Source organism: Bidens hawaiensis, unplaced genomic scaffold, assembly GCF_021521415.1.
Source record: "Bidens hawaiensis isolate Kalapana, Puna unplaced genomic scaffold, B.hawaiensis_p1.1 tig00007743_1, whole genome shotgun sequence".
Lineage (NCBI taxonomy): Eukaryota > Viridiplantae > Streptophyta > Magnoliopsida > Asterales > Asteraceae > Bidens > Bidens hawaiensis.
The window spans coordinates 988947-1006204 of NW_027491538.1; the positions used below are offsets into that span (position 1 = coordinate 988947).

A 17258-nucleotide genomic window follows, 5' to 3' on the forward strand; every position below is an offset into this window, starting at 1 on the left:
ATTGTTTCGTTAATTATAAATAATATATTTTTTTAAATGGATATTAATTTTTAGTATATCCCTATTTTATAGAATTTTTCATATCAAATATTTGATGAAATTATTTTTTAATATAATAAGATGTCATAACTTGTTTAAGAGCTATCTGGGTTTGGTGAGACTCATACCCATGAATTCGGGTCAAATACATGAGAAGCCTTCATTTAAGAATAAAGCAATCTGATGGCTTCCAATAAAAGGGGGCGACCACATCACGACATGTAGGATTTTTGGATTTTCGTTTATATATATTATAGATTTACACCTCATATGTAAGGTATTTTACGAAGAAAAAAAGGTAGAGATTAGAAATATAACACTTAACATGTTTTAAGTGCTTTCCCCATTTACATGAGTGGTCAAAATATTAGAGATTATAACAGGTATATATGAAACTATTGATAACACCTATTTAAAATATAGTGATGCATAAAAAATAAAAGGATAAACATTAAGGAAAGATATCGTTATATATCTTCAATACTTCTTCTCAAGTTGGAGTATGTATGTTTCGAACACCTAACTTGTCAAGTAGAAAACGCAGTTGGCGACCTCCCAAGCATTTGTAAGCAAATAGGCAATTTGTGATTTAGTAACAATGTTAAGTGGTTGAATTACCCTAGCCTCTACACGTTCATGCACAAAATAACAATCCATTTCAACATGTTTTGCACGCACATGAAAACATGATTATTCGCAATGTGGCAAGTAGCTTGGTTGTCACAAAACAAAACCGTCGGTCCCTTTTGACTAACATCAAGTTCACATAACAACCACTGCATCCACAATACTTCGCTAACTGTAGATGCAATGAAACGATATCCTGTTTCAGCTGCTGATCGTGACACCACAGATTGTTTCTTTGATTTCCAAAAAACGGGCGCCCCTCCCATGAGTAGTAAATAACCAGTATGAGATGATCGTGTGAACGGACAACCTAACCAGTCATAATCACAATACGCAACAAGATTGGCTCCGCCTTCATTCGGGAGAAGAATGCATTGTCCCGGTGTGTTTTTAAGATAACGAAGAACTCTATTCGTAGCTTCCAAATGACTCTCTCGAGGACCAGCGAAAAATTGACTTAGGACATTAACAGAAAAAACAATGTCAGGTCGTGTCGCTTGAAGATACAAAAATCGACCAACAAGCCTCCGGTATTGAGTAGCATCGATATGAGGGCCTCCACCATTCTTGTCGAGTTTCAGATTTTGCTCCATTATAAATTGACTATGTTGGCAACCCAGACTTGTTTAAGTAAAAGTTAGGTTTCGGGGACGAAACCTCCTTAAAGGAGGGTAAACTTGTAACATCCCGAGATTTCCTTGAGTAATATTAAAATATTGATTGCGTCGGAAAAATTAATTTGAGTTAGAATAATAATAATAATAATAATAATAATAATAATAATAATGATAATAATAATAGAATAATAAAGATAAACAGATGGTGGACTAGAATAAATGGAATTAATCATGGACTTAAGATGAAGATGGGCCTAAGGTACATGGGCTTAGGGAGTATAAATACCCCTTAAACCCTAAATTCTTTCCATCTCCATTATTTTACACCTTAGCTTATACCATAAAAAACACACACTTAAGCCAAACACTCTCTACACTACTCTATTCAATGATCCAAGACCAACCGAAGGTAGAAATCATTTATCTCAGCTGACCCAACAATTTCGAACCCGACACCGCATCCCCGGGATGCCGAATGAGCCGTTTGAATCGAGATCTAGCTTTATTCGGGTGTTTAATCAACCAAAAACGAGCTTAAGTGCCACCTTAGCTTAGATCTGGACACCCTGAATCTACAGGGGTGATAAACTATCAAACTCTGGCCAATCATGGTGGTTAACAGCGGCTGACGGCGCGGAAATCGAAGAAAACCCCCAAAAAGGCGAAAAAGGGGGATGGACAGAACATATACGGGCGTATATGTATATACGGTCGTGTATGTATGTGTAACGCATATGTATGTATGTCGTATATGTATGTGCAACGCATATGTATATACGCAGTGTACGTATGTATGCTGCATATGTATGTGTAACGCATATGTATGTATGTCGTGTATGTATGTGTAACGCATATGTATATATGCTGTGTATGTATGTATGTCGTATATGTATGTGTAACACATATGTATATACGCCGTGTACGTATGTATGCCGTTTATGTATGTGTAATGCATATGTATGTACATTGTGTATGTATGTGTAACACATATGTATATACGCCGTATATGCATGTATGTATAACGTGTATGTGTAAAACGTGTATGTATGTATGTATAATGTGTATGTACGCATGTCGTACATATATAGAACGTATATGCATGTATAACGTATGTATGTATGATTTATACGTATGAGAGCAAAGAATATGGACTTGTACGGTATATACGCTAAGAACAAGGAACTAATTAATAATGGAATGTAATGTTTAAAATGAGAAAGACCTAGAAAAGGGGCCAAGTACATAAACAAGCACTAGAGTAATAGTTAACTTATGTGCCTTATTACAATAAGTCGTACACAACTAAGGAATTGGATTACCAGGCCCGTTCCCGAGAAGGATAACAAAAATTTAGGCCCCGTGCGAAAAAAAATATTGAGCCTTCTCCTTATATATAAGCTCATCAATTATGATCAGACTTATTTATTTAAGGTAGTCATGAGAAAAACTTGTGTAAACACGACCCTTTGCCAGCCTTTGCCTTTTCTTCCTCTAGCTGAGTAGCTTCTTCATTTTACGTTTTTAGGCACCGAAGAAATATTTGTATTTGGGAATGGGATATATGATTTCTAGAAAAAAAAACAAAAATATTCAAGGTTTCAAACATTAAGTTTCATCTTTGAAAGACTAAATTTTATACTAAAAAATATTCAAAATGTCAATATAAAAATTTTATATTCTTTAATACATAACAACTATTTCTTTTAACTCTTCCTATATTTAAAAAACATACGTGAAAAAAAATTAGCAATGATAAACACTAACGCAAATCAAATAATATGTAAACAGTGTCAAACAAAATGTAAATATTTTAACTTAAATCAAATACTTATTAAAATAAAGGTAAAAATTTTGTGAAAATCTATTGAAATTTACAATAATTGATGTACGGGCAAATTTATTTAATTAATAAATAACTCAAAACAAAAAGACAAATGAATAAACAACTCCTTAGTCATCATCTTCATTCACATTTCCCCACACACTTTTGAACATTGCAGCATCGTTTTTTTCTCCCCAGTTTCTGAAAATACATCTTCATATTTTACCTATTTGTGAGGGCCAAAACGTGTAAGAACGGTTATGGTGTCACAATTACGTTAAACCGTTGGGCCCCTTTGTATTTTTGGGCCTCGTGCCATGGCACGGTTTGCACGGCCCAAGAGCCAGGCCTGTGGATTACGATTAACTCCTAATGTAACAGAATACATGTGAGTTTCTAGCCCCATTTTCTTGTTATGTTTTTGGGATTGTGTGCATACTCGATGTAATTAGTTAATACACTTACCTTAAGTGGTAAGTGTATGATATGTGAATGTGTTATGAATGATATATGAATGATCTATGAATGATTTAAGAAATGTTAAGAGTTGTATGAAATTACATAAATATGAAAGTAATGAAATGAATGTATGATGGTATGGTTGCATGAAAAGAAGGGCACCGAACCTAATAATATCCGAGGATGGAGGGCAGCGGACCCTAATAATATCCGAGGATGGAGAGCACCAGACCCTTATAATATCCAAGGATGGAGGACACCGGATCCTAATAATATTTGAGGTATGTTATGAATGTACTGTGTATGTTAAAGAAAGAAAGTATGAAAGAATGCAAGTATGTATATATGGAAGAATGATAAACATGTTAAGTATGTAATACGTGCCTTCGGGCACGTATATGTGTATGTAAAGTATGATATCTGATTAACTAGAACTCACTCAGCGTATATGACTTTTAGTATGAATACAAGGAAATAGGCTAAGGCAGCTAGCTTGAGCGAATATACATGACATTGGACTGAAGAGACTAGCATCTTTGGAAGAATGTTGTGATGTTTAATATGACTTTTATAATATGTTTAAAGACAAAGTTTGTTTATTATGAAAAGATTGAAATGATTATGTAATATATGGTTGAAATTTTATATTCCGTGAAAAGTTTTATTTAACTCTGATATTTAGAATTGTGTTTATGAGTAAATCCAACACCAATGTAGGGCGCCGGAACCCGGGGCCTAACGAATACGCTATGCACTGCTACTTTTTTTTGTGGTTTATTTAAATTTAAATATGCTAATTTGACAAATTTATTTTCTAGGTTGAGTTCTGATACCGCAACGAACGTAGCCAATACTGACCGTATTCGCGTTGACTCGCTGCTGCGTCGCAACTACCGAACGAAGTATCCATCATTGCGGTCACGGACTTTTTAATATGTTAATTTTTTTTATTATAAGTTATACAAGCGTCAATATTGTTTTATTATTTTTTTTTATTTGTTCGGTATTTTGACGAACATAATCCATACCAATTGAGTCTACATTAATGCACTACCACAATGTGACATGTACATAAATAGATTCGAACTGGCACCGGGTAATAAACTAGTTCCATACAATTAAGGACCTTGCACCATGTCCAAAACCACTAACATACCATATCCTACCAACTCAATTCCTTAATTGTTGACTCCACGAAAGCCTAATCTGACTCTACGTCCCTCAACACCGACGCCTCAACATGCCTTGCCTCAGCACCAATAACGATAGCGATGATTTCAACGATGACAAAGACGAAGTTGACATCACTAAACAGGGAAACCGGAACACATGAGTGGCCCGCCCTGGCGACCAACCGCCCCGCATGTGGTAGTTCGACTCGAATGGCGAATCGTTCTATATCAACTACTTTCTTTAAGATATATGATATGCTACCTCAAATCTACAAACCCGTCTTTCCCCGAGCACGTTACCACTAATGTTTCTGCCATTACCACTAATGTTTCTGCCATTGCCTCTTCCGGAAATTAGATGGCTAGTCATTTCTTATATTAATTCTTTCGGAACTTGCGTCAGAATTTTTCTTTAGTACGAAACTTCATTTTGGGCTAGTATAGCCGTGTAATTGCTACTTAGCGCTTTACCTAATACTATTTATGTTATCGTTTCCCAAAGATGATATTTTTCTTTTCTAAAAGCATAAGATGTGTTTTTTACTAGGGGTTATTGAACAAATGAATGGGTACATGAGTCAAATTGTATTAAAAAATCGTAGAAAACATTGAGGGGACCTAAGGCAATGAATTATAAATCGAATGCCTTTGGAAAAAACTGGTATTGGCCTAAATAGTGGTTGGGTTGGCCAACATTTTTCCTCGTAACTTTATAAACAACAAACGTAGTAGATATGGTTAGACAAACACGACAACAGTTTTCATATTCTTTTTTAGAATTATAAGATGTATTCTTTACTATAGATTTTCGTACAAGGAAATGAGTTTAATAGACACACATCATTTATCATTCATGTATATTAGGTGACTTCAAATTAAGTGTTAAGAAATCTAAACAAATGCGAAAGCTCCAAAATACGTAATACTATCACTACTCGCCGTCACTATGTAGATGAAAGCATAGACCTTGAGCAGATCCTAATCGAAACCTTTATATTTATAAAAAAATCCAAAAAATTGTTCCTCTTCTTTCGTAGTTATTTCTAGAGTAAAATGTTATTGTCTACGCCTGCCAACAAGAGTTACACAGCATGCCATTAAATCACATATTGATATATGAGTTGAAATCTCACACTTCTCATATGGAGAAGTGTGTGGCGGTCACACCTATTTCTTTATGTATGTGAATATGAGTTTGAAAAGTTAAATATTATTATTAAATAAATGCAGATATGCAATTAATGTTTGTCATAAACTCGTATATAAAATTAATTAAAGAGTTTAAACATTTCAAATAAGAGGAAATGGAATAAAGTAATTAAGAAACGACAAAAGTAAATATAATAATTAATGACTTTAAAAAAATATAATAATAATTAAATTAATTAAATTAATTTTACATGACCATGACAGCTCCTAAAATTTAAGCTAAACCTAATTCGATCTCTTTAAAAAAAGCGGGCCGAACTTCTAACAGCCCGCCCGCTTCCATAGAACAATATCGTGGCAACGTAGACCTAAGTGAAGTGGTCATATTGGATCCTTGGGAACCATCACAAGTACGGCCGACATCTATTTATTTAAACGAGAATGCCGTGTCGTCTAGCGGAGCCTAGAAGAAGATGACTCGCGCAGACAGCTGACTCCTTTTCAATAGAAAAGAATAGCCAAACCAACCCAGCTGGCTGGTCAATCTCAGAAAGAAGATAGGCCGGCAAACCGGAGACGTACGACCACGGTCCCGACCTTACCAGCACCGGGGGTGTACTAATCAATGAACCCCCGAAACCTACTTTCTTTTCTGACAAAATCAGCCAAGCCTAACCGGTCACGACATGTTGTTGATATTGATTGAGTTGGAGGGACTTTCGATTAATGAATCCATCCATAAACCTAGACCCCGATAACCTTCGTAACCAAAGTGTCACAACAACATCCAAAGGTCACCCTTGGATTCTTAGGAGGGCAAGGAAGAGGCTGTTATGTTAGAGTCTATATATAGCGCCACACCATCTGTAACCCTTTGCCTATTTTTTAACGTAGTTTTTTAATAGAAATGAGAGGGAATAATAAAAAAGGGAAGGGAATGAATTTTTTTTTAATTAGGTGTGTTCTTGAGTTGGAAGGAAATTAGAGGAAATGAAAGGATAACTATATTAAAAAAATAGTTATCCTTAATCATCCCATTTTTGGGAGGATAACTTATTGGGAAAATACATTAATTTAATCCCTCCTAACTCCTCCTACTCCTTTCCTTTCCATCCTAAAAAAAACTCAAGAACATCCATTTTTTAAATCTCCTTAGTTTTCCTTTCATTTTCCTCAGTTAAAAAAACTCAAGAACATGGCGTAATCGCCTCATCGATCGGTCTTTGTTTTAGTTTTATACATTTTGTTTCGAGCTGTTATTATGATACAGAGAACTGATCAAAGGGGTATTGTTAATTAGTTCTTGATAACATGTTGATTGGTCATAGAAAGAACTCAGGTGAGTATATTATATATATTTATGTTAATTGTCTTAACATTAATTCATCCAAAAACCTCTTAACTAATTTCTTAAAAATATGATTTTGGAAATATTGATTTTGCTTCTTTCCAAATTTCAGGTGTTCATGAGCCTATGGACTGTGAATTATACAGTCCTACCGCGGCTGGTGAGTCATGTGCTGCTGCTAATGCTGATGTCATCTTTTATCTACCAGAACCGCAATATTCGAGAGGTATTGTGCATTTCGCCTATTCACATATATTGCCTTACAACACTGTGAGACAATACCAAGATCGGTCTCACAAGCTTCTACATCATCAAAAAGGCCAAATGCTGAGGAAGACAGTGAAGACGAGGTCGATGATGAGGTTGCTGTTACTGGACATGAGATGAGAATGGCGCATTGGAACTCATTCAAGAGGAAGCAACGGTAATCCAACTCTACCATGCAAATAGATTAATATGTTATAAAGTTAAACCCAAAAGAAATTAACATTTTAAATTAAAAGGTTAATTGTGAATTGGATGCAGGTCTTGGAATGTGCTCGTGATCAAGCTATATGACCTGGGGAGTTGGGGCTTCTTGATGCAAAAATGACTGGCTAGTGTCGATCCATGCTAAACAGCTAGACACTAAAATCCTGAAAACGAAAATTGATGCACCTTCTAGATACCAGTATAGTAGTAGTTGATACTTGATAGCGGTTTGTTGTGAAGATGTAAATTGTTTTTTCACCTAGGTTTTGTTTTGCAGTCAGAAATTTTCATGTTTCTTTCAAACATGTTACATGTATATATGATTAAATAGTCAAATGTGATTGTGGTCATGTAATTATGCAAATGGTTGCAAATTATGTAAATGGTGAAATTAAATGACATGTATATAGCCTTTGTTGAAACAATGCCTTGAATTAAACTAACATTTACTTGTAAATGAATTTTGTAGTAATTTGATGTGTTGAACTATAATAGGAAGTTCAAATGTTTTGGTAAATCTAAGAGCATTCTCAATAGGTTTTTCATCTCCATCTTCTCTTCACATGTTCAAACCATCTCAATCTTATCTGATATGAAGTATTAACAGTATTGATTAATTATGGCATGTTACGAGGAGGAGAGGTAACTATACCGCTCCATGAATGCGACCAGCTCCAAATTGTGGTTGAGAACCTGCAAACAAAATGATGGGTACCTGGCATGTTCATTTGTTTCCAAAAACTGGACTATAGTCCTAGAAGAGAGTGTCATGCCTACAGAAAAACAAGTTTTTTGTATTTCCTTCTTATATATAATGATAACGTAGAGTGAGGGATTATTAAATGAATATGACATAAATTTCTACTTCAAACGTAGGTGGATCATCGAACACCTAAAATCGAATATACTCTACATTTTTCTAATAAGAATATCTTTATTTGTATATTCCTTATTTAGTAAAATATAATGTTTACATTATCACAAACGGACAACAAGTTATGTTGCAAACATCTTTTAAATTGTTTCCTAATAGTACGTGTTTCCTAATACATATAGGTGATTTTCCATTTTCTTTTAATAGCTAATTTGGACCATTTAACCATTCCAAAGTCACTTTGAAAAACCATAACTAAACATCCGAATTAGAAAGGCTAGCTGGTTTGATAATGACCATATAGTAGATTTGATTCTTGAATCAATTTTAAAATTTAAAATCCTTAAAAAACGATAAATTCTACATGTGTGTATATATATATATATATATGTATGTCATATTGGGCCGGAGCTTTTTAAATGGTTCAAAGGTAATTGGGCTGTAATAGTTATTGAACATGAATAGGGGTGGCAACCTTGACCCAAACCATTCCAAATGGGTTAATTTGGGTTGTTTTAAAATTTAAATGAGTTGATTTGGGTCATATGTTTTAATTAAATGGGTCAAAATGGGTCGCTTAAAATTTCGCATTCTTATTTTTGGGTCAAAATGGGTTGACAAATTTAATTACATGGGTCGATGTGGGTTAGTGTCTTAGACTCTTAAGGAAAAGTGACATGTTTGGGTTGAAACGGGTTTTAGATTGGAACGATATCGGTTTAGGTTTCGGCTCGGTTCAGCTTTCGTGCCGACACGAGTTTTAGCACTGGACGGGTTGAGTTTCGGTTTCTTTCGAGTTTTCGCACTAGACGGGTCGATTAAGGTTTTTGATTCGTTTTCGTCGACATTTCGGTTTCGGTTAATTTGTCGGGTTTTTTTTTTGATGAACGAGAATAACGGAGAAAATATTTAGTTTTTTTACTTTTTTCGTTATTCGTTTATATTTTGAGTTATGATTTTTTATTTGTTTTTTTTTTTTGAATTTTTTTTAGGGATTTTGATCTTAATAGAAACCATCAAAAAATATTCAAAAAAATTAATAAAAAATCATAACTAAAAAAATAAAACAAAGACAAAAAATGTAAAAAAACTAAAACGTTTCGTCCGTTGTCCTCGTTAAAAAATCGACAAATTAACCGAAACTGAAAAGTCGACAAAAACGAAACAAAAACATGCTGAAACAAGCTGTTAAGTGATGAAAGGAACTGAAAAATCGCTTAAACGAGCTGTTACGCGCTGAAACGAACTGAAAAATCGATTAAACGGGCTATTAGATGCTAAAACGAACTGAAAAATTGCTTAAGCGAGCTGTTACGCGCTGAAACGAACTAAAAAATCGCTTAAACGAGCTGTTACGTGCTGAAAAGAACTGAAAAATCGCTTAAACGAGCTGTTACGTGATGAAACGAACTGAAAAATCGCTTAAACGAGCTGTTACGAGATGAAACGAACTGAAAAATCGCTTAAACGAGCTGAAAACCCGCTTAAACGAGCTGTTACGCGCTGAATCGAACTGAAAAATCGCTTAAACGAGTTGTTACGCGATGAAACGAACTGAAAAATCGCTTAAACGAGCAGTTACGCGCTGAAACGAACTGAAAAATCGCTTAAGCGAGCTGTTATGCGCTGAAAGCACTGAAAAATCGCTTAAACGAGCCGTTACGCGCTGAAACGAACTGAAAAATCGCTTAAACGAGCTGTTACGCGCTGAAACGAACTGAAAAATCGCCACGAACTGAAAAATCGCTTAAACGAGCTGTTACACGCTGAAACGAACTAAAAAATCGCTTAAGCGAGCTGTTACGCGCTGAAACGCACTGAAAAATCGCTTAAACGAGCCGTTACGCGCTGAAACGCACTGAAAAATCGCTTAAACGAGCTGTTACGCGCTGAAACGAACTGAAAAATCGCTTAAACGAGCTGTTACGCGCTGAAACGAACTGAAAAATCGCTTAAAAGAGCTGTTACGCGCTGAAACGAACTGAAAATCTCTTAAACGAGTTGTACGTGCTGAAACGAAGTGAAAAATCTTTAAACGAGTTTTGACCCAAACCCGTTTTTACCCATTCTAACCCGAATCTGTTGACCCTAACCCGTTCCGGCCCGAACCAAAACAACTCTTTTTTAAATGTGACCCGTTTCGACCCTAACCCGTTCCGACCCTAACCCGTTCCGACCCATGACCCGTTTCGATCCAACCCAACCCATTTGCCACCTCTAAAAATTCAATTTGTAAGAAATTTTAATGAATTTTTTTCAAAATAGGAATATTGTAGTGGAAATGGTTTTAAGGAGAGAAATAGTGATAATTGTATAAATCTAGGTAATCCGTCATTTGAAATGGCGGATGTCTAATTACATATAAGGATTGTCAGTTTTTGTCAGGTGAGTTGGACAAGTAGCTGGTGTTCCGTCATTTGAAATGGCGAATGTGATACATTATTTGTGTGCTCCGCCATTTGAATGGCGGGTGTCAACTTTTCTGATATGCCACTTTGACCGGTGGTTCACGATACTAGAAGTAGTCACATATGGCATTTGAAATGACAAGTGTTATCTAGACATCTGTCATTTCAAATAGCAGGTGTGAACAATAACTTTTAGATTTGGTATTTTATTTGATAACTCTTAATGTTTCATTTTTCTTTTTATATTTATTGTATTAATATGTTTTTACTTTTATTTTATCTTTTAAAAAAGACTAATAGCTCGTATTAGTTATGATATAATATAAATTGAGCCCAATCATATCTATCGCCCCCCTGTCAAGTGGTAAATCGAGGAAGTCTCCTGTGTTTCGATATCCTATCCTCGATAGGATTAGAGCACTGAAAGAATCAAACAAGAATAGGGTGAAGCGGGAAAATTTGTTTATCTAGTTTGCAAAAGAGCAACATGCAATCAATGAGCAAGTGATGAAGAAAAAAAGACAAACTTGCTGCAGGAGTGGCTAAAATGGAGCAGGATAAAGAACTTGATCGAGCCTTGATAGAGAGTCAGAGGGCCTGGATTGAACACCTGCATAAGCGGGTGGACAATCAACAACAAAAGTTGACTCAAGACTCTCTAATGAACGTTGGACATCATGACGACATCATCAGACTTCAGCCAAGAGTCTCTCATCTTGAGACTGATTTTCCTTCCTCCTCCAACTTTGCACAAAATCTGAGGAGGGAGTTAGAATCAACCGTTGATCGAGCCATGGTTAAGTTTGAGACCCTTGGTTCAAGGGTGGCTTGTTGGAGGGTGAGTTCAGGTCCTCACGGAACGTGGGCATACTTATGGGTGAGAATGTGGAGCTGAGGTCCATAATTGATCGGTTGGAGAAAGAAATAGAAGAACAAAGAAACCTCACCAACGATTAAGATCAGATCAATGAAGCACTTGTGAATCGCCACCTTGCTGCATCAGAACTCATTCAAATGACTGATGACGACGTTGAGCAGCTGAAGAAGCATATGATGAAAACGTTCAGGGTACTAGTACAGATGGGAGAGCAACAGACTGAAAAATAAGAAGAAACGATATGCTCTCGCCAATCGCCATTATGATGCTTGAATGGTTGGAGATCAAAGTAGTCTTGATGGGATTATCTTTAGATCTTCAAAGAATGGTGTGAGTGGTATCCGCGTTGGTGACGTTGGTGAAGAGCCAATTGCAGTTGTTGGAACCATCGTGAGCATGGAAGTTGTTTCTACTACTGCTGCTAGCACCAACCAGGTCAGTGCTATAACTTCTGCATTTGTTGCAGCTACTACGGTTGCACAAGTGATTGATCCTGCTGCTCAAGAGCAAGTAGTTCAAGGTGATGGTGATGACGAGTCAGATTATGATGACTCTGCTGGTGGTGGTGATGAAGAAGGTGATTGATATAATGCTAAATGTTTTTATGTTTCCCTTGTATATTTTAATTAATATTTTAATAGTTTTTATTCGTTTTTAGTCGATATTTGTATACTACTAACACTTTTATGTGTCGTAGGTTCCGGGAGTTGATCGTGATAAAAAAAGATGAAAAACGAGCTAAAAAGAGCCAAAACGGAGATCCGGAACGCGTCAGGAAGGAGCCAGAACAGAGAACCGATTAGACTGGAACTGGTCTGACCGGCCCTCTTGGTGGAGCACGCCGCGCCGCGCGATTGGGGAGGCCAAAGCCAGTCGCGCGGCGCCTAGGGGCTGCTGGGCAAGATTTAATTCGTTTTTGCTTCATGTTGGGCCTTGTTTTGGGTATTTAAACACATTTAACTTAAATCTGAACAGAACTTGAATGGGTAGCCGATTTTGAGAGAGAAACAAAGGTTTTGAAGGAGTTTTGAAGCTAGGAATCAAGGAGGATCAAGAAGGCTTTCAAGGAGGTGTTCAAGGATCGATTAACAAGAGTTTTATCGCTCTAACTTTGATTCCTTGTTCATTATCATGTCTTTCCTCTTTGTTTTCAATACTTGTTTAGGATTGTTTTTAATAATGATTCTAGGTTAGACTTCATGTCTACCTAGGTTTGATGAACATGTTTTGATTTGATTCTTGCTTTGGATAATGTTTTGATTATGGTTTCGTTTTATTAATAGTAAAAGACTTGATTTTGCTTTCATGATGCATATTAGTGTTTATTATCTTGGTTGATTATTAATTATTGCTTCGCATGGATCTTGTTTTTTATTGATTGTGTTCTTTAGATATTAGGGTTCATGTTTAATCATTACTTGGTGTTTTGATTATTGTGGTTGAATAGGCCTATTAAATCATAGAAGCTTGTTAGTCGTTGATTAGGATTTTAAATGTTTTGCTAAATTCCCATAGCTGTGAGGTGAGGAGTTGTTCATGTGTCTTGGTTAATCGCATGTTATGATAGATTTGTGACAATATTCTTGCTTATTGTGTTGATCCTTGTTCATGATGTCGTGTTTAGCTTATCAAGTTATCTAGGGTTTAGTGTTTTGTGAGATTGCTTTTCTGTGATACTATTAATTAACCCTATTTGATAACTGTGAGGAAATCAATATAACTGATTGCTTAATAATCTAATAATTATTCTTTGGGATGTTGTTTGATTCAGTCAAGGGTCCTTTAGGGTTTGTTAGATGAATACGTTTAGAAATCAGTTTCCATATCATGTTATTTGTCCATTGCTTGATGATTGTTGATACATGGGATTCTTACCTAGGTAGATTCCTTCTCTGATTGGTTTCGATCTTGTGATTTATCTGCTTGTTTTCTCGTTTACTTGTTTATTTAATTTCTTACTTTAGTATTAGTTTAAAAACCCCCTTAAAACGTTAATAATAAATAGTCGTGTCGTAAGTCGAGTATAATTAGTTAATTAACGTAATTTATAGAGTCCTGTGGGTTCGATATTCCGGACTTACTTAGCTTTAGTACAATTGACCGGTTCACTTGCCGGTGTTTTGTGTAGTTGAGTCTTAAGTCTAGTTTTTATTACTTGTTTAGTTTAATTAATATTTAATTGACTGTTTTCAGCACATCAGTGATGATAAAGGGGATGATGATGATCCTCATGATAGTTTTAATGAGCCTTGATAGTGGTAATGAAAGTGGTGGTGATGGAACCACCAGTGGAAATAAGACGAGTGAACCACAAGACTTGCCAATTGAAGCAAGAAAAGTGAGGGAGGCTGTCACACCTCCTTCTACGGCCTAGGTGTGTGACACATAGTTGATACCATTTTTGTAAATAAATCAGAGTTACGATTTATTTACGGAAATTTGGCGTGGATAAAATATTAACATTTATATATACATAATATGTATAAATTCCAAACATGGGATAATAAAATATCCGTTTAATGTTTACAAAATATTTCTTGTTTGTTAAACCACCATTTACATTTTTAATTATCAAAATAATCTGAACCATCAGATTACCTGTTGGCTACTTCCATTCCTAATTAAGCTTCTAATCTTATTACCTGTAAAACAGTTTAAAAATACGTCAGCAACACATGCTGGTGAATAAGCTAACGCAAAAATATTTTATTTACTTAATTACCCCTCGATACATAACTTGGGTCTCAGCCCATCGTGGCTTAGGAATAATCAAGTTAAAAAGTAAACCACAATTACAAACTTAAGCTCAACTTGAAACCGCTAAGCAAACACCGCAGCCTTTGAGATTACTTAGCTACAATCAGTATACACGTGATTACCTCTCTCGGACATTTCTTAGGTCCGACCCGTCATGGCGGAGGCATAACCAAGTGTGGCGCGATTTGCCCACCGTCTAACCACATATGAAAGGATCCAGACAAACGTACACGACAGTCTGAGGGCCAACGATTACTCTTTGTTCATAATGTTTTAGAGATACGCAATCTCATGTAATCAAATTAATTGACTCGATTAAACTAGTTTATAAAAGTTTGGGGCAAATTCACCTTTTGTTTTATCAGCTTCACTTCACTAATTTGCTTTATCTTTTCTTGTTATCTCGGACCAATAGTATGAGTATAAATATTTGATATTACTAGATTAACAATCTAGTTTTAGATCTTTAGTCTTATTCGCATATTCTTTACCTTGAACACTTTTTATTTCTTAAACATAGTCGAACCTTTAATTCGATTGCTTATTATTTCAAACACTACGTTTCTTCTTTCTGAAGAAACTTTCCGAAGAAACGTATATTCTTATTTCTTATTTATTAAGAAACTTTTCTTGTTTTAATAAAATCTTTGTTTTTAAATAAAGAATTTCGTTAATACTTCTTATTCTCATAAAATTATTTTATAATCTCAATTATACTTTCAAGCTATCGAGTATACCTTCGACTAGGGTGTAACCCAATTTAATTTTATAATATAATAATATTTTATTCGGGCAGAACCCCTACCTTGATTGGCTTAGTATTATCCTAGGCTCTCAGCAGTATTTCTACACTTACATGTTTATCGAGGTATTATTGATCAACTCCTTTGGTACGCAAATCGAGGTGACATATGGTGGTCGCGGGGTCGTGCATGTACTTCGAGGCGGAATGTCAGTTTACTTTTGGTTGGCACAAACTTCGAGGAATCGTCGGTTGGGGCACGATTTACGAGGATGAGACTATTGGGTTGAGGCACAGAAACCAAGGTAGAGAGAGACGATTTTGGGATAAAGAAATGAGAGGATTGGTCACCCTATTTATAGGACTGATCAACTGACTCATTGTGATACATGATGGGCCTTGAAATGGATCCATCGCGTTGGATCTGGCGGCAAGATTATGAATATTTTAATCCATCGCGGTACGCGATGGGCTATTTGATGGCCATCCCGTATCGTGACTAGCTGTGCACCGTCATCACTAGCTTTGCCATGCATTCCATGTGGCATGACACGTGTATTATGCTATCAGACCACGTCATCGCGCTAAGCGATGACTTGTTGATTTTGGGTGATCGCGTATCGCGACACCGCCCATCCTGGGAGTTTGTGACTGATGTTTTCTATGCGTTTGTGGTATAAAATAATGGGATGATTTTATATTTCGCACGAGATCGTGTTTTAAATCTATAAAAGTGATTCTACTAAGACTAAACACACACAAAATAAGCAAGTGTACCTATCATATATGTCGAATAATATTGGTAAGAACCATGTATATATTCGTAGACACAAATATTTCTAATAATAAATCTTCATTTTAATTCAATCGGAGAGTTTAGTCATTTGGTGGTTTTTAAAACTTTTATAAAATAACACACACACACACACACACATATATATATATATATGTGTGTGTGTATGTATGCATGCATGTATATATATAAAAAAATAGGTGAACAAGATGAGAAATTCTAAATGAGTAATTTCATTTATATGAAGGTTACCATCTAAGATCAAGAATCCACTCTACTCTTCCCTGATGATTATAATGTAAACATGTTATAAACTTGCCTTAATATTATATGATAATATAGCCCTTCATTTCTAAGTGAACATATCCTATGACATAAAAGAAAGTAGCATGCATATTATCAAGTCCATCCTTGCTTAGGGTTGTTTGTTTTAAGTCTGATTCAGTCTTATTCAGAGCGTTTGGTTCACTTAAACACCACCTCTTAATGGCTCAACAAATCTCTGATGGTTCAGCTTCTTCCTATATCTGAATGATTTAGCAGACACATATACCCTTCACCTTCACCTTCACCTTCACCCTTCCCTAATATACATGTTCTTAAAAAGCATCCCCCATCTCCTTAATGATCTTCACCACAGCTTCACCTCCCCATCGTCACCACCACTAAACATCCAACACTGCAGCGATGATTTAATCCACCTAGCCTCAATCAATAGCAGGTATGATCTTGATTTCTCTCACAATTACTCTAATTTTATGTTTTTGCTTCAAGTAAAATGTATGATTAAAAGATGTATCTATATATGTTATATATACGACAACAGTAATATGAATTGAGTCTCGAAAATATGCTTTATTTTCCAGATCAATTTGGTTTAGGCTACATGAACATAACCCGGATTTTTTAGAACGGTAATCGAGTTTCATGTAGGTATATGCGAATCACATTGGCAATTAAGCGTACTTGACGCCAATTCTAGAGTCTCAAACGAATCATAAAATCATAGGATTTCCATTTTCAAGTTTTGCCTAATTTATATTCAATTTCAAGTTTTGCATACTATCAATTATTTACTGATATATAAGTTTTTGTTTATTACC

At 35.6% G+C, this 17258-nt stretch overlaps 1 pseudogene; it reads right to left on the reverse strand.

Moving 5' to 3' along the window:
- Positions 1–665: 665 nt before the first annotated feature.
- On the reverse strand, positions 666–1259 carry LOC143635992 (secreted RxLR effector protein 161 pseudogene; annotated as a pseudogene).
- Positions 1260–17258: the final 15999 nt, after the last annotated feature.